This window comes from Hyla sarda, unplaced genomic scaffold, assembly GCF_029499605.1.
Source record: "Hyla sarda isolate aHylSar1 unplaced genomic scaffold, aHylSar1.hap1 scaffold_678, whole genome shotgun sequence".
In the NCBI taxonomy this organism is placed as follows: domain Eukaryota; kingdom Metazoa; phylum Chordata; class Amphibia; order Anura; family Hylidae; genus Hyla; species Hyla sarda.
In genome coordinates, this window is record NW_026610695.1 from 47,930 (window position 1) to 74,246 (window position 26,317).

At 46.1% G+C, this 26,317-nt stretch overlaps 9 non-coding genes and 3 pseudogenes across 9 annotated transcripts; all 12 read right to left on the reverse strand.

Annotated features, from left to right (window-relative positions):
- Positions 1 to 1,604: 1,604 nt before the first annotated feature.
- LOC130343299 (U2 spliceosomal RNA) lies at positions 1,605 to 1,737 on the reverse strand (annotated as a pseudogene).
- Positions 1,738 to 3,804: 2,067 nt separating this feature from the next.
- Positions 3,805 to 3,995, reverse strand: LOC130343266 (U2 spliceosomal RNA). The gene has a single exon (XR_008882626.1). It is a non-coding gene; the product is annotated as a U2 spliceosomal RNA (small nuclear RNA).
- A 2,090-nt stretch (positions 3,996 to 6,085) lies between these two features.
- On the reverse strand, positions 6,086 to 6,276 carry LOC130343309 (U2 spliceosomal RNA). The gene has a single exon (XR_008882654.1). It is a non-coding gene; the product is annotated as a U2 spliceosomal RNA (small nuclear RNA).
- Positions 6,277 to 8,378: 2,102 nt separating this feature from the next.
- Positions 8,379 to 8,569, reverse strand: LOC130343310 (U2 spliceosomal RNA). The gene has a single exon (XR_008882655.1). It is a non-coding gene; the product is annotated as a U2 spliceosomal RNA (small nuclear RNA).
- A 2,087-nt stretch (positions 8,570 to 10,656) lies between these two features.
- Positions 10,657 to 10,847, reverse strand: LOC130343311 (U2 spliceosomal RNA). Its single transcript, XR_008882656.1, has one exon. It is a non-coding gene; the product is annotated as a U2 spliceosomal RNA (small nuclear RNA).
- Positions 10,848 to 12,942: 2,095 nt separating this feature from the next.
- On the reverse strand, positions 12,943 to 13,133 carry LOC130343312 (U2 spliceosomal RNA). The gene has a single exon (XR_008882657.1). It is a non-coding gene; the product is annotated as a U2 spliceosomal RNA (small nuclear RNA).
- Positions 13,134 to 15,226: 2,093 nt separating this feature from the next.
- On the reverse strand, positions 15,227 to 15,417 carry LOC130343313 (U2 spliceosomal RNA). Its single transcript, XR_008882658.1, has one exon. It is a non-coding gene; the product is annotated as a U2 spliceosomal RNA (small nuclear RNA).
- Positions 15,418 to 17,514: 2,097 nt separating this feature from the next.
- Positions 17,515 to 17,705, reverse strand: LOC130343315 (U2 spliceosomal RNA). Its single transcript, XR_008882659.1, has one exon. It is a non-coding gene; the product is annotated as a U2 spliceosomal RNA (small nuclear RNA).
- A 2,095-nt stretch (positions 17,706 to 19,800) lies between these two features.
- LOC130343278 (U2 spliceosomal RNA) lies at positions 19,801 to 19,975 on the reverse strand (annotated as a pseudogene).
- A 1,450-nt stretch (positions 19,976 to 21,425) lies between these two features.
- On the reverse strand, positions 21,426 to 21,562 carry LOC130343294 (U2 spliceosomal RNA; annotated as a pseudogene).
- Positions 21,563 to 23,652: 2,090 nt separating this feature from the next.
- LOC130343316 (U2 spliceosomal RNA) lies at positions 23,653 to 23,843 on the reverse strand. The gene has a single exon (XR_008882660.1). It is a non-coding gene; the product is annotated as a U2 spliceosomal RNA (small nuclear RNA).
- A 2,091-nt stretch (positions 23,844 to 25,934) lies between these two features.
- LOC130343270 (U2 spliceosomal RNA) lies at positions 25,935 to 26,125 on the reverse strand. The gene has a single exon (XR_008882629.1). It is a non-coding gene; the product is annotated as a U2 spliceosomal RNA (small nuclear RNA).
- Positions 26,126 to 26,317: the final 192 nt, after the last annotated feature.

Sequence of the window (26,317 nt, forward strand, 5' to 3'; positions counted from 1 at the left end):
CCCTTCTTACTCTGGCGCTCACACTTCTCACGTTCAAGGACAGACCGGACAACTCAGCCATGGGAATGTACAAGAAAACGTCTTACACCTCTGATTCCCCCTCCGAAGCCTCATACCCCCCAAAATCTGACTCAACTGTACGCATAGAGGAAGCAGGAGAGGAGGCACCATCACTCAGCCGACCCCCCTCCTCCATCATGATTGAGGCATAGTTGTTCTCGGGCATCCTGGCAATCAGGGCTCCAGACTCATTGGGTTCTTCCACCTCTTGCCCCTCCATAGGGGTCGGGTGTTCACTTAGTTCCGTCTCTGGTACCTCAGAGACGGTCACCCCTGAAACCTCCTCCTGGCAGGGAGGAGGGGGGGTATCCCCTATGGGGACCTGTGGAGGAACGTCACTTGGGTTCCCTGCATCCGCAGGTACTTCCATCGGCTCCCCCTGGACCGCCTCCGAATAGAGTCTTCTGGAGCCCCTCCGCCTTTTAACCTTCACCTCTCCACCTGGATCATCGCTCTCAGGGGGACCCTGAGCCAGAGGTTGCTGAGGAGCGGATTCGGCCGCCGTCCGCTCCTCTCTTAACCCAGCATGCTCCTGGGGGCCAGTTTTTTCACCACTTGCACGTTTTTTGGCCATCCTCTGCTCTTTAGGGTCCCCTCCTTTTGCCTGAGGGGGGTCTTTCTCCTTCTCCATCTCACCGCTTACCTCTTGTGGGGGGGTAATCACTGGCTCTGCTTGCCTCGGCTGGTGTCCCGGTTTCTGTCCTTGCTGCCTCCAGGGTTGCCACTGCTGCTCCGTCCTATGTCTGTGGGGACAAGAGGAGAAAAGGTGACCGAATTGTTGACAGAAATTGCACCTCCCTCCTCTTGTGCATTTCTCTGTCTCGTGCTGTGTGCTACCACATTTTTTGCATGTACTTTCACAGTTTTCTTTTGTGTGTCCATATCTGTGACACTTCCTGCAGTAGCTTGGCATCCCCGCATAAAAGAGGTCGCCACACATATTATTTATTTTAAAACGAGCTGGTGGTAGTTGTATTCCCCCTGGCAATCTGTCATCTTTTTTGCATGTAACCTGAAATCTCCACTTAGATGTCCAGATGCCACAGCTGTTCATGATTTTTCCTCTGCACTCAACCTTACTAAAATAGACTTGTAAAAACAACTCAACATCGTGTAGGTTGGCGAAAGGGGAATACATCTTTACTACCACCAGCTTAATATCGTCTAGAACGTGCTCAATAATCCGGACACCCTGAAGCTTTTTGTCTTTACTCGCAGCAGCTCTGGTAACAAAATCTCTGTGGATGCCATTTTGTGTGAACGTCACATCAAAAATTTTACGCTTCGGGTAGTCCTGGATTGCCAATATCTCGCCCTTCTGTATTCCGAAAACTCCTCCGAGCACGTCCTCTACTACGAATTTCAAATCGTCCGCCCTTTTGGTATCATCCGTGAGAATGACTCTCACGGTGTTTTTGATCCTTGCGTATGCCGGCACAGAACCTGGATCCGGATCATCATCCATGGTTCTAACCTCTCTCCACCCGAAGGTCTTGAGAGGCGATCGCCACTCGTTACCCTGGGACTAGGCCCTCTCCCCAATAGCAACAAGTGGGTGAAGCCCAGGCAATAAACCTGGGCGATCCCACAAGGCCGAGGAGAGGGGTACCCGAGTACCTTCTGACCAGATCTCCTGTATTACTACACTTGATCTTAGCCAAAAGGCCGAGAAGCGATAACCGTGAAAGGGGCGGGCCCAACAAGGTGCCCTTCATGGGCACTATCACTGCTTGCTGTCAGGGAGGCTGCCAGACAATTTTCCATGCACACTCTGGGCTGGGGGGCAGTCAACCACCAGTACACACAGCAGAACCTAAACCCATACCATTATTGCTAAGCAGCAAGACAGGGGCCCATTGCACTCCCACGGGGCCTTTTTAAATGCAATCCATAACCCGGATTTGCCAGGAACCCTTCTTACTCCTCCTACTTGCATGTGACACTGGGCTTAGGATCTGCATAGGAAACACACACACAAGCACACACCTACCTTTGTTGCCTGCAGATGCCTCCTTGGCTGTCCCCAAACGGTATCAAACCAACACCCACGGGAAGCTGTAAGCATAGAGGACATGCCTGCACCCCATTGGACTTACCTGTGTGGGTTAAACCCGGGTTATTTGACAACCTATGGCGGTGATGGTTCTGCTCAGGCAGAGCAGTGCTGATGCTCCTCATAAAGCTGTCGCTGCTGTGAAGGTTCTAGGTGACATCACAAATCCCTATGGTTACATACACAACAAAGCTGGGTTGTTGTTGTTTACACTCTGCAAGGCCTGTGGAAGTGAGTGACATCATAGCACTGTAGTTCTGAGGGTTCTAGATGGATGCAACAATCTCCTGTTGCTTCTATGAAGGCCATAATAGACGACATCACCAAACAGCTCCATAGTCACATACACAGCAAAGGAGAGATGTTGTTTACACCTAGTGATGTCAGTGGTATTGAGTGACATCACAGCACAGTGCTAAGGCTCCTGGGCCTGGACACAGCAGCGGCTGCAATATCTCAACGGAGAATACGTTTCTATATATGTGTGTGTGTGCGCGTATATATATATATATATATATATATATATATTTCTCCGCCGAAATCACTTTTAACCCCATTTCCACCTTTTTTTCCCTTCTCTTCCTCTTACTTTTTTTTCACGTTTTTTTACGTTTTTCTCCTTTTCGCCTCTTTTCTGGGCGTATTATTCTTCTTTTTCTTCTTTTTTTTCGTCTAATGCATACCCCATCAGTGCAGCAATGCTTATTCAATACCGCCAGCAGATGGAGACACTGGGGGATAATTTTCTAAGGATTTATACTGATTTTTCCTGTCTGAATTTGTCGCACAGAAAGTTGCAGGCCAAATATGTGTGACATTTCTGCGACTTTAGCTTCTAGAGCATTTTTACAACATTATACATAGGTGCTGAATACATAAAAAGCGACTGTTCAGCGACAGACAAGTCGCATCGGCTGAAAGTAGGCCAGAATGTCAGTCCATGTTGGAGCAGGTTTAGATACAGTCTAAAGTATAGATCTCAAAGTCTGTGCACAGAATTTAGCAAGGGCCTCGCACCTTCTGATGCATCAGGTAGGTGCACAATAGCATAGCCTAACCCTCTGTACTTTGGTCTATATTGATGCGGGACATAGACAGCCAGCTGATGACCAATCCATTAGTGCAATGGATGGCTGGAAGCATTTGTCTTTGCCTTTGCAATACCACAGAAGCAATGCATGGTCAATGTACAGCAATGACACACCTGTGTGAACAGCCAGGAGACCCCCCCCCCCCCATGTTATGTTACATAGTTACATAGTTAGTACGGTCGAAAAAAGACATATGTCCATCAAGTTCAACCAGGGAATTAAGGGGTAGGGGTGTGGCGCGATATTGGGGAAGGGATGAGATTTTATATTTCTTCATAAGCATTAATCTTATTTTGTCAATTAGGAACATTCAGCACCCACCCGCTATCAAGGCAGCTGCCTATCATGTCATGCCCTACCTGCACAGGTGTGCTGGCTACTCAAATGATCCAATTAAGGAGGCCATTTAGTCAGCAGCAGCAGAAGTCCTGTGCCTGGACGCTCCAACAGCGGCCAGACACAAGCAGAAGCAGAAGCAGCAGCAGCACCATCTTTTGTTTTTTGGCTGCAGCAGCAGCAAGGCCCACAGGGCTGGCTAGCTGGCTAGCCAGCAAGCAGGTAGCAATGAAAGTAGGAATCTTTCTTTTTAACCCTGTAAGGGGGTGGTGCACTGTACCCGAAGATACTGCCATATCGGGTCAATGCATAGGGCGACAGAAGCAAGCTTCGAAATCGGCCCCCGTTCTCAAAAATCCATTTAATATATGGTCCCCAGATAGGGGACGTATCAGATATTAAACTGATAAGAACAGATACTACACTTGATCTTAGCCAAAAGGCCGAGAAGCGATAACCGTGAAAGGGGCGGGCCCAACAAGGTGCCCTTCATGGGCACTATCACTGCTTGCTGTCAGGGAGGCTGCCAGACAATTTTCCATGCACACTCTGGGCTGGGGGGCAGTCAACCACCAGTACACACAGCAGAACCTAAACCCATACCATTATTGCTAAGCAGCAAGACAGGGGCCCATTGCACTCCCACGGGGCCTTTTTAAATGCAATCCATAACCCGGATTTGCCAGAAACCCTTCTTACTCCTCCTACTTGCATGTGACACTGGGCTTAGGATCTGCATAGGAAACACACACACAAGCACACACCTACCTTTGTTGCCTGCAGATGCCTCCTTGGCTGTCCCCAAACGGTATCAAACCAACACCCACGGGAAGCTGTAAGCATAGAGGACATGCCTGCACCCCATTGGACTTACCTGTGTGGGTTAAACCCGGGTTATTTGACAACCTATGGCGGTGATGGTTCTGCTCAGGCAGAGCAGTGCTGATGCTCCTCATAAAGCTGTCGCTGCTGTGAAGGTTCTAGGTGACATCACAAATCCCTATGGTTACATACACAACAAAGCTGGGTTGTTGTTGTTTACACTCTGCAAGGCCTGTGGAAGTGAGTGACATCATAGCACTGTAGTTCTGAGGGTTCTAGATGGATGCAACAATCTCCTGTTGCTTCTATGAAGGCCATAATAGACGACATCACCAAACAGCTCCATAGTCACATACACAGCAAAGGAGAGATGTTGTTTACACCTAGTGATGTCAGTGGTATTGAGTGACATCACAGCACAGTGCTAAGGCTCCTGGGCCTGGACACAGCAGCGGCTGCAATATCTCAACGGAGAATACGTTTATATATATATGTGTGTGTGTGCGCGTATATATATATATATATATATATATATATATATATATATATATATATTTCTCCGCCGAAATCACTTTTAAACCCATTTCCACCTTTTTTTCCCTTCTCTTCCTCTTACTTTTTTTTCACGTTTTTTTACGTTTTTCTCCTTTTCGCCTCTTTTCTGGGCGTATTATTCTTCTTTTTCTTCTTTTTTTTCGTCTAATGCATACCCCATCAGTGCAGCAATGCTTATTCAATACCGCCAGCAGATGGAGACACTGGGGGATAATTTTCTAAGGATTTATACTGATTTTTCCTGTCTGAATTTGTCGCACAGAAAGTTGCAGGCCAAATATGTGTGACATTTCTGTGACTTTAGCTTCTAGAGCATTTTTACAACATTATACATAGGTGCTGAATACATAAAAAGCGACTGTTCAGCGACAGACAAGTCGCATCGGCTGAAAGTAGGCCAGAATGTCAGTCCATGTTGGAGCAGGTTTAGATACAGTCTAAAGTATAGATTTCAAAGTCTGTGCACAGAATTTAGCAAGGGCCTCGCACCTTCTGATGCATCAGGTAGGTGCACAATAGCATAGCCTAACCCTCTGTACTTTGGTCTATATTGATGCGGGACATAGACAGCCAGCTGATGACCAATCCATTAGTGCAATGGATGGCTGGAAGCATTTGTCTTTGCCTTTGCAATACCACAGAAGCAATGCATGGTCAATGTACAGCAATGACACACCTGTGTGAACAGCCAGGAGACCCCCCCCCCCCCCCATGTTATGTTACATAGTTACATAGTTAGTACGGTCGAAAAAAGACATATGTCCATCAAGTTCAACCAGGGAATTAAGGGGTAGGGGTGTGGCGCGATATTGGGGAAGGGATGAGATTTTATATTTCTTCATAAGCATTAATCTTATTTTGTCAATTAGGAACATTCAGCACCCACCCGCTATCAAGGCAGCTGCCTATCATGTCATGCCCTACCTGCACAGGTGTGCTGGCTACTCAAATGATCCAATTAAGGAGGCCATTTAGTCAGCAGCAGCAGAAGTCCTGTGCCTGGACGCTCCAACAGCGGCCAGACACAAGCAGAAGCAGCAGAAGCAGCAGCAGCACCACCTTTTGTCTTTTGGCTGCAGCAGCAGCAAGGCCCACAGGGCTGGCTAGCTGGCTAGCCAGCAAGCAGGTAGCAATGAAAGTAGGAATCTTTCTTTTTAACCCTGTAAGGGGGTGGTGCACTGTACCCGAAGATACTGCCATATCGGGTCAATGCATAGGGCGACGGAAGCAAGCTTCGAAATCGGCCCCCGTTCTCAAAAATCCATTTAATATATGGTCCCCAGATAGGGGACGTATCAGATATTAAACTGATAAGAACAGATACTACACTTGATCTTAGCCAAAAGGCCGAGAAGCGATAACCGTGAAAGGGGCGGGCCCAACAAGGTGCCCTTCATGGGCACTATCACTGCTTGCTGTCAGGGAGGCTGCCAGACAATTTTCCATGCACACTCTGGGCTGGGGGGCAGTCAACCACCAGTACACACAGCAGAACCTAAACCCATACCATTATTGCTAAGCAGCAAGACAGGGGCCCATTGCACTCCCACGGGGCCTTTTTAAATGCAATCCATAACCCGGATTTGCCAGAAACCCTTCTTACTCCTCCTACTTGCATGTGACACTGGGCTTAGGATCTGCATAGGAAACACACACACAAGCACACACCTACCTTTGTTGCCTGCAGATGCCTCCTTGGCTGTCCCCAAACGGTATCAAACCAACACCCACGGGAAGCTGTAAGCATAGAGGACATGCCTGCACCCCATTGGACTTACCTGTGTGGGTTAAACCCGGGTTATTTGACAACCTATGGCGGTGATGGTTCTGCTCAGGCAGAGCAGTGCTGATGCTCCTCATAAAGCTGTCGCTGCTGTGAAGGTTCTAGGTGACATCACAAATCCCTATGGTTACATACACAACAAAGCTGGGTTGTTGTTGTTTACACTCTGCAAGGCCTGTGGAAGTGAGTGACATCATAGCACTGTAGTTCTGAGGGTTCTAGATGGATGCAACAATCTCCTGTTGCTTCTATGAAGGCCATAATAGACGACATCACCAAACAGCTCCATAGTCACATACACAGCAAAGGAGAGATGTTGTTTACACCTAGTGATGTCAGTGGTATTGAGTGACATCACAGCACAGTGCTAAGGCTCCTGGGCCTGGACACAGCAGCGGCTGCAATATCTCAACGGAGAATACGTTTATATATATGTGTGTGTGTGCGCGTATATATATATATATATATATATATATATATATATATATATATATATCTATATATATTTCTCCGCCGAAATCACTTTTAAACCCATTTCCACCTTTTTTTCCCTTCTCTTCCTCTTACTTTTTTTTCACGTTTTTTTACGTTTTTCTCCTTTTCGCCTCTTTTCTGGGCGTATTATTCTTCTTTTTCTTCTTTTTTTTCGTTAATGCATACCCCATCAGTGCAGCAATGCTTATTCAATACCGCCAGCAGATGGAGACACTGGGGGATAATTTTCTAAGGATTTATACTGATTTTTCCTGTCTGAATTTGTCGCACAGAAAGTTGCAGGCCAAATATGTGTGACATTTCTGCGACTTTAGCTTCTAGAGCATTTTTACAACATTATACATAGGTGCTGAATACATAAAAAGCGACTGTTCAGCGACAGACAAGTCGCATCGGCTGAAAGTAGGCCAGAATGTCAGTCCATGTTGGAGCAGGTTTAGATACAGTCTAAAGTATAGATCTCAAAGTCTGTGCACAGAATTTAGCAAGGGCCTCGCACCTTCTGATGCATCAGGTAGGTGCACAATAGCATAGCCTAACCCTCTGTACTTTGGTCTATATTGATGCGGGACATAGACAGCCAGCTGATGACCAATCCATTAGTGCAATGGATGGCTGGAAGCATTTGTCTTTGCCTTTGCAATACCACAGAAGCAATGCATGGTCAATGTACAGCAATGACACACCTGTGTGAACAGCCAGGAGACCCCCCCCCCCCCCATGTTATGTTACATAGTTACATAGTTAGTACGGTCGAAAAAAGACATATGTCCATCAAGTTCAACCAGGGAATTAAGGGGTAGGGGTGTGGCGCGATATTGGGGAAGGGATGAGATTTTATATTTCTTCATAAGCATTAATCTTATTTTGTCAATTAGGAACATTCAGCACCCACCCGCTATCAAGGCAGCTGCCTATCATGTCATGCCCTACCTGCACAGGTGTGCTGGCTACTCAAATGATCCAATTAAGGAGGCCATTTAGTCAGCAGCAGCAGAAGTCCTGTGCCTGGACGCTCCAACAGCGGCCAGACACAAGCAGAAGCAGCAGAAGCAGAAGCAGCAGCAGCACCACCTTTTGTTTTTTGGCTGCAGCAGCAGCAAGGCCCACAGGGCTGGCTAGCTGGCTAGCCAGCAAGCAGGTAGCAATGAAAGTAGGAATCTTTCTTTTTAACCCTGTAAGGGGGTGGTGCACTGTACCCGAAGATACTGCCATATCGGGTCAATGCATAGGGCGACGGAAGCAAGCTTCGAAATCGGCCCCCGTTCTCAAAAATCCATTTAATATATGGTCCCCAGATAGGGGACGTATCAGATATTAAACTGATAAGAACAGATACTACACTTGATCTTAGCCAAAAGGCCGAGAAGCGATAACCGTGAAAGGGGCGGGCCCAACAAGGTGCCCTTCATGGGCACTATCACTGCTTGCTGTCAGGGAGGCTGCCAGACAATTTTCCATGCACACTCTGGGCTGGGGGGCAGTCAACCACCAGTACACACAGCAGAACCTAAACCCATACCATTATTGCTAAGCAGCAAGACAGGGGCCCATTGCACTCCCACGGGGCCTTTTTAAATGCAATCCATAACCCGGATTTGCCAGGAACCCTTCTTACTCCTCCTACTTGCATGTGACACTGGGCTTAGGATCTGCATAGGAAACACACACACAAGCACACACCTACCTTTGTTGCCTGCAGATGCCTCCTTGGCTGTCCCCAAACGGTATCAAACCAACACCCACGGGAAGCTGTAAGCATAGAGGACATGCCTGCACCCCATTGGACTTACCTGTGTGGGTTAAACCCGGGTTATTTGACAACCTATGGCGGTGATGGTTCTGCTCAGGCAGAGCAGTGCTGATGCTCCTCATAAAGCTGTCGCTGCTGTGAAGGTTCTAGGTGACATCACAAATCCCTATGGTTACATACACAACAAAGCTGGGTTGTTGTTGTTTACACTCTGCAAGGCCTGTGGAAGTGAGTGACATCATAGCACTGTAGTTCTGAGGGTTCTAGATGGATGCAACAATCTCCTGTTGCTTCTATGAAGGCCATAATAGACGACATCACCAAACAGCTCCATAGTCACATACACAGCAAAGGAGAGATGTTGTTTACACCTAGTGATGTCAGTGGTATTGAGTGACATCACAGCACAGTGCTAAGGCTCCTGGGCCTGGACACAGCAGCGGCTGCAATATCTCAACGGAGAATACGTTTATATATATGTGTGTGTGTGCGCGTATATATATATATATATATATATATATATATATATATATATTTCTCCGCCGAAATCACTTTTAAACCCATTTCCACCTTTTTTTCCCTTCTCTTCCTCTTACTTTTTTTTCAAGTTTTTTTACGTTTTTCTCCTTTTCGCCTCTTTTCTGGGCGTATTATTCTTCTTTTTCTTCTTTTTTTTCGTCTAATGCATACCCCATCAGTGCAGCAATGCTTATTCAATACCGCCAGCAGATGGAGACACTGGGGGATAATTTTCTAAGGATTTATACTGATTTTTCCTGTCTGAATTTGTCGCACAGAAAGTTGCAGGCCAAATATGTGTGACATTTCTGCGACTTTAGCTTCTAGAGCATTTTTACAACATTATACATAGGTGCTGAATACATAAAAAGCGACTGTTCAGCGACAGACAAGTCGCATCGGCTGAAAGTAGGCCAGAATGTCAGTCCATGTTGGAGCAGGTTTAGATACAGTCTAAAGTATAGATCTCAAAGTCTGTGCACAGAATTTAGCAAGGGCCTCGCACCTTCTGATGCATCAGGTAGGTGCACAATAGCATAGCCTAACCCTCTGTACTTTGGTCTATATTGATGCGGGACATAGACAGCCAGCTGATGACCAATCCATTAGTGCAATGGATGGCTGGAAGCATTTGTCTTTGCCTTTGCAATACCACAGAAGCAATGCATGGTCAATGTACAGCAATGACACACCTGTGTGAACAGCCAGGAGACCCCCCCCCCCCCCATGTTATGTTACATAGTTACATAGTTAGTACGGTCGAAAAAAGACATATGTCCATCAAGTTCAACCAGGGAATTAAGGGGTAGGGGTGTGGCGCGATATTGGGGAAGGGATGAGATTTTATATTTCTTCATAAGCATTAATCTTATTTTGTCAATTAGGAACATTCAGCACCCACCCGCTATCAAGGCAGCTGCCTATCATGTCATGCCCTACCTGCACAGGTGTGCTGGCTACTCAAATGATCCAATTAAGAAGGCCATTTAGTCAGCAGCAGCAGAAGTCCTGTGCCTGGACGCTCCAACAGCGGCCAGACACAAGCAGAAGCAGCACAAGCAGAAGCAGCAGCAGCACCACCTTTTGTTTTTTGGCTGCAGCAGCAGCAAGGCCCACAGGGCTGGCTAGCTGGCTAGCCAGCAAGCAGGTAGCAATGAAAGTAGGAATCTTTCTTTTTAACCCTGTAAGGGGGTGGTGCACTGTACCCGAAGATACTGCCATATCGGGTCAATGCATAGGGCGACGGAAGCAAGCTTCGAAATCGGCCCCCGTTCTCAAAAATCCATTTAATATATGGTCCCCAGATAGGGGACGTATCAGATATTAAACTGATAAGAACAGATACTACACTTGATCTTAGCCAAAAGGCCGAGAAGCGATAACCGTGAAAGGGGCGGGCCCAACAAGGTGCCCTTCATGGGCACTATCACTGCTTGCTGTCACGGAGGCTGCCAGACAATTTTCCATGCACACTCTGGGCTGGGGGGCAGTCAACCACCAGTACACACAGCAGAACCTAAACCCATACCATTATTGCTAAGCAGCAAGACAGGGGCCCATTGCACTCCCACGGGGCCTTTTTAAATGCAATCCATAACCCGGATTTGCCAGGAACCCTTCTTACTCCTCCTACTTGCATGTGACACTGGGCTTAGGATCTGCATAGGAAACACACACACAAGCACACACCTACCTTTGTTGCCTGCAGATGCCTCCTTGGCTGTCCCCAAACGGTATCAAACCAACACCCACGGGAAGCTGTAAGCATAGAGGACATGCCTGCACCCCATTGGACTTACCTGTGTGGGTTAAACCCGGGTTATTTGACAACCTATGGCGGTGATGGTTCTGCTCAGGCAGAGCAGTGCTGATGCTCCTCATAAAGCTGTCGCTGCTGTGAAGGTTCTAGGTGACATCACAAATCCCTATGGTTACATACACAACAAAGCTGGGTTGTTGTTGTTTACACTCTGCAAGGCCTGTGGAAGTGAGTGACATCATAGCACTGTAGTTCTGAGGGTTCTAGATGGATGCAACAATCTCCTGTTGCTTCTATGAAGGCCATAATAGACGACATCACCAAACAGCTCCATAGTCACATACACAGCAAAGGAGAGATGTTGTTTACACCTAGTGATGTCAGTGGTATTGAGTGACATCACAGCACAGTGCTAAGGCTCCTGGGCCTGGACACAGCAGCGGCTGCAATATCTCAACGGAGAATACGTTTATATATATGTGTGTGTGTGCGCGTATATATATATATATATATATATATATATATATATATATATATATATTTCTCCGCCGAAATCACTTTTAAACCCATTTCCACCTTTTTTTCCCTTCTCTTCCTCTTACTTTTTTTTCAAGTTTTTTTACGTTTTTCTCCTTTTCGCCTCTTTTCTGGGCGTATTATTCTTCTTTTTCTTCTTTTTTTTCGTCTAATGCATACCCCATCAGTGCAGCAATGCTTATTCAATACCGCCAGCAGATGGAGACACTGGGGGATAATTTTCTAAGGATTTATACTGATTTTTCCTGTCTGAATTTGTCGCACAGAAAGTTGCAGGCCAAATATGTGTGACATTTCTGCGACTTTAGCTTCTAGAGCATTTTTACAACATTATACATAGGTGCTGAATACATAAAAAGCGACTGTTCAGCGACAGACAAGTCGCATCGGCTGAAAGTAGGCCAGAATGTCAGTCCATGTTGGAGCAGGTTTAGATACAGTCTAAAGTATAGATCTCAAAGTCTGTGCACAGAATTTAGCAAGGGCCTCGCACCTTCTGATGCATCAGGTAGGTGCACAATAGCATAGCCTAACCCTCTGTACTTTGGTCTATATTGATGCGGGACATAGACAGCCAGCTGATGACCAATCCATTAGTGCAATGGATGGCTGGAAGCATTTGTCTTTGCCTTTGCAATACCACAGAAGCAATGCATGGTCAATGTACAGCAATGACACACCTGTGTGAACAGCCAGGAGACCCCCCCCCCCCCCCCATGTTATGTTACATAGTTACATAGTTAGTACGGTCGAAAAAAGACATATGTCCATCAAGTTCAACCAGGGAATTAAGGGGTAGGGGTGTGGCGCGATATTGGGGAAGGGATGAGATTTTATATTTCTTCATAAGCATTAATCTTATTTTGTCAATTAGGAACATTCAGCACCCACCCGCTATCAAGGCAGCTGCCTATCATGTCATGCCCTACCTGCACAGGTGTGCTGGCTACTCAAATGATCCAATTAAGGAGGCCATTTAGTCAGCAGCAGCAGAAGTCCTGTGCCTGGACGCTCCAACAGCGGCCAGACACAAGCAGAAGCAGAAGCAGCAGAAGCAGCAGCAGCACCACCTTTTGTTTTTTGGCTGCAGCAGCAGCAAGGCCCACAGGGCTGGCTAGCTGGCTAGCCAGCAAGCAGGTAGCAATGAAAGTAGGAATCTTTCTTTTTAACCCTGTAAGGGGGTGGTGCACTGTACCCGAAGATACTGCCATATCGGGTCAATGCATAGGGCGACGGAAGCAAGCTTCGAAATCGGCCCCCGTTCTCAAAAATCCATTTAATATATGGTCCCCAGATAGGGGACGTATCAGATATTAAACTGATAAGAACAGATACTACACTTGATCTTAGCCAAAAGGCCGAGAAGCGATAACCGTGAAAGGGGCGGGCCCAACAAGGTGCCCTTCATGGGCACTATCACTGCTTGCTGTCAGGGAGGCTGCCAGACAATTTTCCATGCACACTCTGGGCTGGGGGGCAGTCAACCACCAGTACACACAGCAGAACCTAAACCCATACCATTATTGCTAAGCAGCAAGACAGGGGCCCATTGCACTCCCACGGGGCCTTTTTAAATGCAATCCATAACCCGGATTTGCCAGGAACCCTTCTTACTCCTCCTACTTGCATGTGACACTGGGCTTAGGATCTGCATAGGAAACACACACACAAGCACACACCTACCTTTGTTGCCTGCAGATGCCTCCTTGGCTGTCCCCAAACGGTATCAAACCAACACCCACGGGAAGCTGTAAGCATAGAGGACATGCCTGCACCCCATTGGACTTACCTGTGTGGGTTAAACCCGGGTTATTTGACAACCTATGGCGGTGATGGTTCTGCTCAGGCAGAGCAGTGCTGATGCTCCTCATAAAGCTGTCGCTGCTGTGAAGGTTCTAGGTGACATCACAAATCCCTATGGTTACATACACAACAAAGCTGGGTTGTTGTTGTTTACACTCTGCAAGGCCTGTGGAAGTGAGTGACATCATAGCACTGTAGTTCTGAGGGTTCTAGATGGATGCAACAATCTCCTGTTGCTTCTATGAAGGCCATAATAGACGACATCACCAAACAGCTCCATAGTCACATACACAGCAAAGGAGAGATGTTGTTTACACCTAGTGATGTCAGTGGTATTGAGTGACATCACAGCACAGTGCTAAGGCTCCTGGGCCTGGACACAGCAGCGGCTGCAATATCTCAACCGAGAATACGTTTATATATATGTGTGTGTGTGCGCGTATATATATATATATATATATATATATATATATATATATATATATATTTCTCCGCCGAAATCACTTTTAAACCCATTTCCACCTTTTTTTCCCTTCTCTTCCTCTTACTTTTTTTTCACTTTTTTTACGTTTTTCTCCTTTTCGCCTCTTTTCTGGGCGTATTATTCTTCTTTTTCTTCTTTTTTTTCGTCTAATGCATACCCCATCAGTGCAGCAATGCTTATTCAATACCGCCAGCAGATGGAGACACTGGGGGATAATTTTCTAAGGATTTATACTGATTTTTCCTGTCTGAATTTGTCGCACAGAAAGTTGCAGGCCAAATATGTGTGACATTTCTGCGACTTTAGCTTCTAGAGCATTTTTACAACATTATACATAGGTGCTGAATACATAAAAAGCGACTGTTCAGCGACAGACAAGTCGCATCGGCTGAAAGTAGGCCAGAATGTCAGTCCATGTTGGAGCAGGTTTAGATACAGTCTAAAGTATAGATCTCAAAGTCTGTGCACAGAATTTAGCAAGGGCCTCGCACCTTCTGATGCATCAGGTAGGTGCACAATAGCATAGCCTAACCCTCTGTACTTTGGTCTATATTGATGCGGGACATAGACAGCCAGCTGATGACCAATCCATTAGTGCAATGGATGGCTGGAAGCATTTGTCTTTGCCTTTGCAATACCACAGAAGCAATGCATGGTCAATGTACAGCAATGACACACCTGTGTGAACAGCCAGGAGACCCCCCCCCCCCCCCATGTTATGTTACATAGTTACATAGTTAGTACGGTCGAAAAAAGACATATGTCCATCAAGTTCAACCAGGGAATTAAGGGGTAGGGGTGTGGCGCGATATTGGGGAAGGGATGAGATTTTATATTTCTTCATAAGCATTAATCTTATTTTGTCAATTAGGAACATTCAGCACCCACCCGCTATCAAGGCAGCTGCCTATCATGTCATGCCCTACCTGCACAGGTGTGCTGGCTACTCAAATGATCCAATTAAGGAGGCCATTTAGTCAGCAGCAGCAGAAGTCCTGTGCCTGGACGCTCCAACAGCGGCCAGACACAAGCAGAAGCAGAAGCAGCAGAAGCAGCAGCAGCACCACCTTTTGTTTTTTGGCTGCAGCAGCAGCAAGGCCCACAGGGCTGGCTAGCTGGCTAGCCAGCAAGCAGGTAGCAATGAAAGTAGGAATCTTTCTTTTTAACCCTGTAAGGGGGTGGTGCACTGTACCCGAAGATACTGCCATATCGGGTCAATGCATAGGGCGACGGAAGCAAGCTTCGAAATCGGCCCCCGTTCTCAAAAATCCATTTAATATATGGTCCCCAGATAGGGGACGTATCAGATATTAAACTGATAAGAACAGATACTACACTTGATCTTAGCCAAAAGGCCGAGAAGCGATAACCGTGAAAGGGGCGGGCCCAACAAGGTGCCCTTCATGGGCACTATCACTGCTTGCTGTCAGGGAGGCTGCCAGACAATTTTCCATGCACACTCTGGGCTGGGGGGCAGTCAACCACCAGTACACACAGCAGAACCTAAACCCATACCATTATTGCTAAGCAGCAAGACAGGGGCCCATTGCACTCCCACGGGGCCTTTTTAAATGCAATCCATAACCCGGATTTGCCAGGAACCCTTCTTACTCCTCCTACTTGCATGTGACACTGGGCTTAGGATCTGCATAGGAAACACACACACAAGCACACACCTACCTTTGTTGCCTGCAGATGCCTCCTTGGCTGTCCCCAAACGGTATCAAACCAACACCCACGGGAAGCTGTAAGCATAGAGGACATGCCTGCACCCCATTGGACTTACCTGTGTGGGTTAAACCCGGGTTATTTGACAACCTATGGCGGTGATGGTTCTGCTCAGGCAGAGCAGTGCTGATGCTCCTCATAAAGCTGTCGCTGCTGTGAAGGTTCTAGGTGACATCACAAATCCCTATGGTTACATACACAACAAAGCTGGGTTGTTGTTGTTTACACTCTGCAAGGCCTGTGGAAGTGAGTGACATCATAGCACTGTAGTTCTGAGGGTTCTAGATGGATGCAACAATCTCCTGTTGCTTCTATGAAGGCCATAATAGACGACATCACCAAACAGCTCCATAGTCACATACACAGCAAAGGAGAGATGTTGTTTACACCTAGTGATGTCAGTGGTATTGAGTGACATCACAGCACAGTGCTAAGGCTCCTGGGCCTGGACACAGCAGCGGCTGCAATATCTCAACGGAGAATACGTTTATATATATGTGTGTGTGTGCGCGTATATATATATATATATATATATATATATATATATATATATATATATATCTATATATATTTCTCCGCCGAAATCACTTTTAAACCCATTTCCACCTTTTTTTCCCTTCTCTTCCTCTTACTTTTTTTTCACGTTTTTTTACGTTTTTCTCCTTTTCGCCTCTTTTCTGGGCGTATTATTCTTCTTTTTCTTCTTTTTTTTCGTCTAATGCATACCCCATCAGTGCAGCAATGCTTATTCAATACCGCCAGCAGATGGAGACACTGGGGGATAATTTTCTAAGGATTTATACTGATTTTTCCTGTCTGAATTTGTCGCACAGAAAGTTGCAGGCCAAATATGTGTGACATTTCTGCGACTTTAGCTTCTAGAGCATTTTTACAACATTATACATAGGTGCTGAATACATAAAAAGCGACTGTTCAGCGACAGACAAGTCGCATCGGCTGAAAGTAGGCCAGAATGTCAATCCATGTTGGAGCAGGTTTAGATACAGTCTAAAGTATAGATCTCAAAGTCTGTGCACAGAATTTAGCAAGGGCCTCGCACCTTCTGATGCATCAGGTAGGTGCACAATAGCATAGCCTAACCCTCTGTACTTTGGTCTATATTGATGCGGGACATAGACAGCCAGCTGATGACCAATCCATTAGTGCAATGGATGGCTGGAAGCATTTGTCTTTGCCTTTGCAATACCACAGAAGCAATGCATGGTCAATGTACAGCAATGACACACCTGTGTGAACAGCCAGGAGACCCCCCCCCCCCCCATGTTATGTTACATAGTTAGTACGGTCAAAAAAAGACATATGTCCATCAAGTTCAACCAGGGAATTAAGGGGTAGGGGTGTGGCGCGATATTGGGGAAGGGATGAGATTTTATATTTCTTCATAAGCATTAATCTTATTTTGTCAATTAGGAACATTCAGCACCCACCCGCTATCAAGGCAGCTGCCTATCATGTCATGCCCTACCTGCACAGGTGTGCTGGCTACTCAAATGATCCAATTAAGGAGGCCATTTAGTCAGCAGCAGCAGAAGTCCTGTGCCTGGACGCTCCAACAGCGGCCAGACACAAGCAGAAGCAGAAGCAGCAGAAGCAGCAGCAGCACCACCTTTTGTTTTTTGGCTGCAGCAGCAGCAAGGCCCACAGGGCTGGCTAGCTGGCTAGCCAGCAAGCAGGTAGCAATGAAAGTAGGAATCTTTCTTTTTAACCCTGTAAGGGGGTGGTGCACTGTACCCGAAGATACTGCCATATCGGGTCAATGCATAGGGCGACGGAAGCAAGCTTCGAAATCGGCCCCCGTTCTCAAAAATCCATTTAATATATGGTCCCCAGATAGGGGACGTATCAGATATTAAACTGATAAGAACAGATACTACACTTGATCTTAGCCAAAAGGCCGAGAAGCGATAACCGTGAAAGGGGCGGGCCCAACAAGGTGCCCTTCATGGGCACTATCACTGCTTGCTGTCAGGGAGGCTGCCAGACAATTTTCCATGCACACTCTGGGCTGGGGGGCAGTCAACCACCAGTACACACAGCAGAACCTAAACCCATACCATTATTGCTAAGCAGCAAGACAGGGGCCCATTGCACTCCCACGGGGCCTTTTTAAATGCAATCCATAACCCGGATTTGCCAGGAACCCTTCTTACTCCTCCTACTTGCATGTGACACTGGGCTTAGGATCTGCATAGGAAACACACACACAAGCACACACCTACCTTTGTTGCCTGCAGATGCCTCCTTGGCTGTCCCCAAACGGTATCAAACCAACACCCACGGGAAGCTGTAAGCATAGAGGACATGCCTGCACCCCATTGGACTTACCTGTGTGGGTTAAACCCGGGTTATTTGACAACCTATGGCGGTGATGGTTCTGCTCAGGCAGAGCAGTGCTGATGCTCCTCATAAAGCTGTCGCTGCTGTGAAGGTTCTAGGTGACATCACAAATCCCTATGGTTACATACACAACAAAGCTGGGTTGTTGTTGTTTACACTCTGCAAGGCCTGTGGAAGTGAGTGACATCATAGCACTGTAGTTCTGAGGGTTCTAGATGGATGCAACAATCTCCTGTTGCTTCTATGAAGGCCATAATAGACGACATCACCAAACAGCTCCATAGTCACATACACAGCAAAGGAGAGATGTTGTTTACACCTAGTGATGTCAGTGGTATTGAGTGACATCACAGCACAGTGCTAAGGCTCCTGGGCCTGGACACAGCAGCGGCTGCAATATCTCAACGGAGAATACGTTTATATATATGTGTGTGTGTGCGCGTATATATATATATATATATATATATATATATATATATATATATATATCTATATATATTTCTCCGCCGAAATCACTTTTAAACCCATTTCCACCTTTTTTTCCCTTCTCTTCCTCTTACTTTTTTTTCACGTTTTTTTACGTTTTTCTCCTTTTCGCCTCTTTTCTGGGCGTATTATTCTTCTTTTTCTTCTTTTTTTTCGTCTAATGCATACCCCATCAGTGCAGCAATGCTTATTCAATACCGCCAGCAGATGGAGACACTGGGGGATAATTTTCTAAGGATTTATACTGATTTTTCCTGTCTGAATTTGTCGCACAGAAAGTTGCAGGCCAAATATGTGTGACATTTCTGCGACTTTAGCTTCTAGAGCATTTTTACAACATTATACATAGGTGCTGAATACATAAAAAGCGACTGTTCAGCGACAGACAAGTCGCATCGGCTGAAAGTAGGCCAGAATGTCAATCCATGTTGGAGCAGGTTTAGATACAGTCTAAAGTATAGATCTCAAAGTCTGTGCACAGAATTTAGCAAGGGCCTCGCACCTTCTGATGCATCAGGTAGGTGCACAATAGCATAGCCTAACCCTCTGTACTTTGGTCTATATTGATGCGGGACATAGACAGCCAGCTGATGACCAATCCATTAGTGCAATGGATGGCTGGAAGCATTTGTCTTTGCCTTTGCAATACCACAGAAGCAATGCATGGTCAATGTACAGCAATGACACACCTGTGTGAACAGCCAGGAGACCCCCCCCCCCCCCATGTTATGTTACATAGTTAGTACGGTCGAAAAAAGACATATGTCCATCAAGTTCAACCAGGGAATTAAGGGGTAGGGGTGTGGCGCGATATTGGGGAAGGGATGAGATTTTATATTTCTTCATAAGCATTAATCTTATTTTGTCAATTAGGAACATTCAGCACCCACCCGCTATCAAGGCAGCTGCCTATCATGTCATGCCCTACCTGCACAGGTGTGCTGGCTACTCAAATGATCCAATTAAGGAGGCCATTTAGTCAGCAGCAGCAGAAGTCCTGTGCCTGGACGCTCCAACAGCGGCCAGACACAAGCAGAAGCAGAAGCAGCAGAAGCAGCAGCAGCACCACCTTTTGTTTTTTGGCTGCAGCAGCAGCAAGGCCCACAGGGCTGGCTAGCTGGCTAGCCAGCAAGCAGGTAGCAATGAAAGTAGGAATCTTTCTTTTTAACCCTGTAAGGGGGTGGTGCACTGTACCCGAAGATACTGCCATATCGGGTCAATGCATAGGGCGACGGAAGCAAGCTTCGAACGGGGCCCCCGTTCTCAAAAATCCATTTAATATATGGTCCCCAGATAGGGGACGTATCAGATATTAAACTGATAAGAACAGATTTTTTTTTTTTTTTAAGTTAGCCCTCAGAACTCAATCAGAGCTCCAAGATCTTATATGGACTCGATTGTTTTGTTCATCATCAGGTAACACTTTTATTTATTCCTAAAAAAAGACAAATTGAAATAAAATATTATAACAACAATAAAAATAATAAACATTCCAAAATTATAATAAATTCATTCCCTTTCTCCGGGCGTAAACTGCCAAGTAATCAATTAAACCATAGGTTAAGCTTCCTTTTTCCATTTCCCTTTTTACTGGGATGGCCAACCAGGCCGGTATTTTATAAGTTACCATAAATCGATCCACGTCAGGGCGAAAAGAATCATAAACTTTGTTTCTTACTGCAGGCAACTGGGCTTTAAAGGTGGATAATAGATCATCCAGGTCCTGTAAGAACAATTCTCTTTCCTCATCTGGAGCTCTCTCCAAAATAGTTTGGAAAGACCCTGAATATCCTCTTAAATCTCTCACCGGCTCTTCATTTTTCTTTTTACTCTTATGCTCTCCAATGTTCTTTTCTTCTACTATCATCTCTTTTCCAACAATTTTTGGCTCTTGGGTTACCACAGATCTTTTAATTTCTGGCTCTTGTTCAGAAACTTCTTCTTCTCTTTTCTTCTTCCTCTTTGGACAGTTCACATACATGTGACCAATTTTGTTACATAAATTACATTTACTTTTTTGGCTACAGGATTCGATTTCATGACCTTCTTTTTGGCATTTTTGGCACCACATTGAGGTGCACTCTTCCTTTAAATGGCCATATTTCTTGCATTTTCTACAGAAATTCTGCATACCTGCAAAAAACATATCTCCATTGATAACCCCTATTTTAAAACGGGCAGGGGGATAAAGAACTCTTCCATCTGCGTCTTCCTTGAACTTTACTTTAAATCTCCACTTTGTTGTCCAGACTCCATACTGATTATAAATTTTCCCAAGTGGCGCAATTTCCTCACAAAATTGGGTCAAAAGAATTATAATATCCTCCTCAGGGACGTAAGGACTATACATCCTCACCGTTAAAATTCTTTCTCTCCTGGGAAAGTGGGGAATGACTTCCACGCCCTCCCACACTGGATCAGACTTGATTGTCTCAAATTTCTTCCAAAATAAATCATAATCCTCTTCGGAAACCAAAATAACATCAAAGCACCCTTTCTTTGGAAATTCCAACATGGAAAGGATTTGTGTCTTTGCAATTTCCAAAACTCCAAAAAGAATTTCCTCCATTACAAAGGAAAGTCCTCTTCTTTTCTTCTCAAGGTCTTTCAGCAGGATCCGGACCCCATTCTTGATCTTCCCAAAAAAAGGAACCTCCTCTCCAACAGATTGAGAGGTGTCCATGATCTCTTCCATCTTCAATAGGCGTGTCCAGGCAGGGACAGAAAAACACTCCCCCACCAAAGAGTGGGCAGTGAAGGGTGATCGCCTCCCGTTGTCTGGGGACTAAGCCGGCTCCCTAATAGCAGCAGGGGGGTGAAGTCCCTCCGTTAAGAAGGACGATCCCCCCAGGCCAAGGAGCCGGGTACCCCAGACACCCTCTGACCAGACCAAGTGAGCAGATACTACACTTGATCCTAGCCAAAAGGCCGAGAAGCGATAACCGTGAAAGGGGCGGGCCCAACAAGGTGCCCTTCATGGGCACTATCACTGCTTGCTGTCAGGGAGGCTGCCAGACAATTTTCCATGCACACTCTGGGCTGGGGGGCAGTCAACCACCAGTACACACAGCAGAACCTAAACCCATACCATTATTGCTAAGCAGCAAGACAGGGGCCCATTGCACTCCCACGGGGCCTTTTTAAATGCAATCCATAACCCGGATTTGCCAGGAACCCTTCTTACTCCTCCTACTTGCATGTGACACTGGGCTTAGGATCTGCATAGGAAACACACACACAAGCACACACCTACCTTTGTTGCCTGCAGATGCCTCCTTGGCTGTCCCCAAACGGTATCAAACCAACACCCACGGGAAGCTGTAAGCATAGAGGACATGCCTGCACCCCATTGGACCTACCTGTGTGGGTTAAACCCGGGTTATTTGACAACCTATGGCGGTGATGGTTCTGCTCAGGCAGAGCAGTGCTGATGCTCCTCATAAAGCTGTCGCTGCTGTGAAGGTTCTAGGTGACATCACAAATCCCTATGGTTACATACACAACAAAGCTGGGTTGTTGTTGTTTACACTCTGCAAGGCCTGTGGAAGTGAGTGACATCATAGCACTGTAGTTCTGAGGGTTCTAGATGGATGCAACAATCTCCTGTTGCTTCTATGAAGGCCATAATAGACGACATCACCAAACAGCTCCATAGTCACATACACAGCAAAGGAGAGATGTTGTTTACACCTAGTGATGTCAGTGGTATTGAGTGACATCACAGCACAGTGCTAAGGCTCCTGGGCCTGGACACAGCAGCGGCTGCAATATCTCAACGGAGAATACGTTTATATATATGTGTGTGTGTGCGCGTATATATATATATATATATATATATATATATATATATATATATTTCTCCGCCGAAATCACTTTTAAACCCATTTCCACCTTTTTTTCCCTTCTCTTCCTCTTACTTTTTTTTCACGTTTTTTTACGTTTTTCTCCTTTTCGCCTCTTTTCTGGGCGTATTATTCTTCTTTTTCTTCTTTTTTTTCGTCTAATGCATACCCCATCAGTGCAGCAATGCTTATTCAATACCGCCAGCAGATGGAGACACTGGGGGATAATTTTCTAAGGATTTATACTGATTTTTCCTGTCTGAATTTGTCGCACAGAAAGTTGCAGGCCAAATATGTGTGACATTTCTGCGACTTTAGCTTCTAGAGCATTTTTACAACATTATACATAGGTGCTGAATACATAAAAAGCGACTGTTCAGCGACAGACAAGTCGCATCGGCTGAAAGTAGGCCAGAATGTCAGTCCATGTTGGAGCAGGTTTAGATACAGTCTAAAGTATAGATCTCAAAGTCTGTGCACAGAATTTAGCAAGGGCCTCGCACCTTCTGATGCATCAGGTAGGTGCACAATAGCATAGCCTAACCCTCTGTACTTTGGTCTATATTGATGCGGGACATAGACAGCCAGCTGATGACCAATCCATTAGTGCAATGGATGGCTGGAAGCATTTGTCTTTGCCTTTGCAATACCACAGAAGCAATGCATGGTCAATGTACAGCAATGACACACCTGTGTGAACAGCCAGGAGACCCCCCCCCCCCCCCATGTTATGTTACATAGTTACATAGTTAGTACGGTCGAAAAAAGACATATGTCCATCAAGTTCAACCAGGGAATTAAGGGGTAGGGGTGTGGCGCGATATTGGGGAAGGGATGAGATTTTATATTTCTTCATAAGCATTAATCTTATTTTGTCAATTAGGAACATTCAGCACCCACCCGCTATCAAGGCAGCTGCCTATCATGTCATGCCCTACCTGCACAGGTGTGCTGGCTACTCAAATGATCCAATTAAGGAGGCCATTTAGTCAGCAGCAGCAGAAGTCCTGTGCCTGGACGCTCCAACAGCGGCCAGACACAAGCAGAAGCAGAAGCAGCAGAAGCAGCAGCAGCACCACCTTTTGTTTTTTGGCTGCAGCAGCAGCAAGGCCCACAGGGCTGGCTAGCTGGCTAGCCAGCAAGCAGGTAGCAATGAAAGTAGGAATCTTTCTTTTTAACCCTGTAAGGGGGTGGTGCACTGTACCCGAAGATACTGCCATATCGGGTCAATGCATAGGGCGACGGAAGCAAGCTTCGAAATCGGCCCCCGTTCTCAAAAATCCATTTAATATATGGTCCCCAGATAGGGGACGTATCAGATATTAAACTGATAAGAACAGATACTACACTTGATCTTAGCCAAAAGGCCGAGAAGCGATAACCGTGAAAGGGGCGGGCCCAACAAGGTGCCCTTCATGGGCACTATCACTGCTTGCTGTCAGGGAGGCTGCCAGACAATTTTCCATGCACACTCTGGGCTGGGGGGCAGTCAACCACCAGTACACACAGCAGAACCTAAACCCATACCATTATTGCTAAGCAGCAAGACAGGGGCCCATTGCACTCCCACGGGGCCTTTTTAAATGCAATCCATAACCCGGATTTGCCAGGAACCCTTCTTACTCCTCCTACTTGCATGTGACACTGGGCTTAGGATCTGCATAGGAAACACACACACAAGCACACACCTACCTTTGTTGCCTGCAGATGCCTCCTTGGCTGTCCCCAAACGGTATCAAACCAACACCCACGGGAAGCTGTAAGCATAGAGGACATGCCTGCACCCCATTGGACTTACCTGTGTGGGTTAAACCCGGGTTATTTGACAACCTATGGCGGTGATGGTTCTGCTCAGGCAGAGCAGTGCTGATGCTCCTCATAAAGCTGTCGCTGCTGTGAAGGTTCTAGGTGACATCACAAATCCCTATGGTTACATACACAACAAAGCTGGGTTGTTGTTGTTTACACTCTGCAAGGCCTGTGGAAGTGAGTGACATCATAGCACTGTAGTTCTGAGGGTTCTAGATGGATGCAACAATCTCCTGTTGCTTCTATGAAGGCCATAATAGACGACATCAACAAACAGCTCCATAGTCACATACACAGCAAAGGAGAGATGTTGTTTACACCTAGTGATGTCAGTGGTATTGAGTGACATCACAGCACAGTGCTAAGGCTCCTGGGCCTGGACACAGCAGCGGCTGCAATATCTCAACGGAGAATACGTTTATATATATGTGTGTGTGTGCGCGTATATATATATATATATATATATATATATATATATATATATATTTCTCCGCCGAAATCACTTTTAAACCCATTTCCACCTTTTTTTCCCTTCTCTTCCTCTTACTTTTTTTTCACGTTTTTTTACGTTTTTCTCCTTTTCGCCTCTTTTCTGGGCGTATTATTCTTCTTTTTCTTCTTTTTTTTCGTCTAATGCATACCCCATCAGTGCAGCAATGCTTATTCAATACCGCCAGCAGATGGAGACACTGGGGGATAATTTTCTAAGGATTTATACTGATTTTTCCTGTCTGAATTTGTCGCACAGAAAGTTGCAGGCCAAATATGTGTGACATTTCTGCGACTTTAGCTTCTAGAGCATTTTTACAACATTATACATAGGTGCTGAATACATAAAAAGCGACTGTTCAGCGACAGACAAGTCGCATCGGCTGAAAGTAGGCCAGAATGTCAGTCCATGTTGGAGCAGGTTTAGATACAGTCTAAAGTATAGATCTCAAAGTCTGTGCACAGAATTTAGCAAGGGCCTCGCACCTTCTGATGCATCAGGTAGGTGCACAATAGCATAGCCTAACCCTCTGTACTTTGGTCTATATTGATGCGGGACATAGACAGCCAGCTGATGACCAATCCATTAGTGCAATGGATGGCTGGAAGCATTTGTCTTTGCCTTTGCAATACCACAGAAGCAATGCATGGTCAATGTACAGCAATGACACACCTGTGTGAACAGCCAGGAGACCCCCCCCCCCCCCCCATGTTATGTTACATAGTTACATAGTTAGTACGGTCGAAAAAAGACATATGTCCATCAAGTTCAACCAGGGAATTAAGGGGTAGGGGTGTGGCGCGATATTGGGGAAGGGATGAGATTTTATATTTCTTCATAAGCATTAATCTTATTTTGTCAATTAGGAACATTCAGCACCCACCCGCTATCAAGGCAGCTGCCTATCATGTCATGCCCTACCTGCACAGGTGTGCTGGCTACTCAAATGATCCAATTAAGGAGGCCATTTAGTCAGCAGCAGCAGAAGTCCTGTGCCTGGACGCTCCAACAGCGGCCAGACACAAGCAGAAGCAGAAGCAGCAGAAGCAGCAGCAGCACCACCTTTTGTTTTTTGGCTGCAGCAGCAGCAAGGCCCACAGGGCTGGCTAGCTGGCTAGCCAGCAAGCAGGTAGCAATGAAAGTAGGAATCTTTCTTTTTAACCCTGTAAGGGGGTGGTGCACTGTACCCGAAGCTACTGCCATATCGAGTCAATGCATAGGGCGACGGAAGCAAGCTTCGAAATCGGCCCCCGTTCTCAAAAATCCATTTAATATATGGTCCCCAGATAGGGGACGTATCAGATATTAAACTGATAAGAACAGATACTACACTTGATCTTAGCCAAAAGGCCGAGAAGCGATAACCGTGAAAGGGGCGGGCCCAACAAGGTGCCCTTCATGGGCACTATCACTGCTTGCTGTCAGGGAGGCTGCCAGACAATTTTCCATGCACACTCTGGGCTGGGGGGCAGTCAACCACCAGTACACACAGCAGAACCTAAACCCATACCATTATTGCTAAGCAGCAAGACAGGGGCCCATTGCACTCCCACG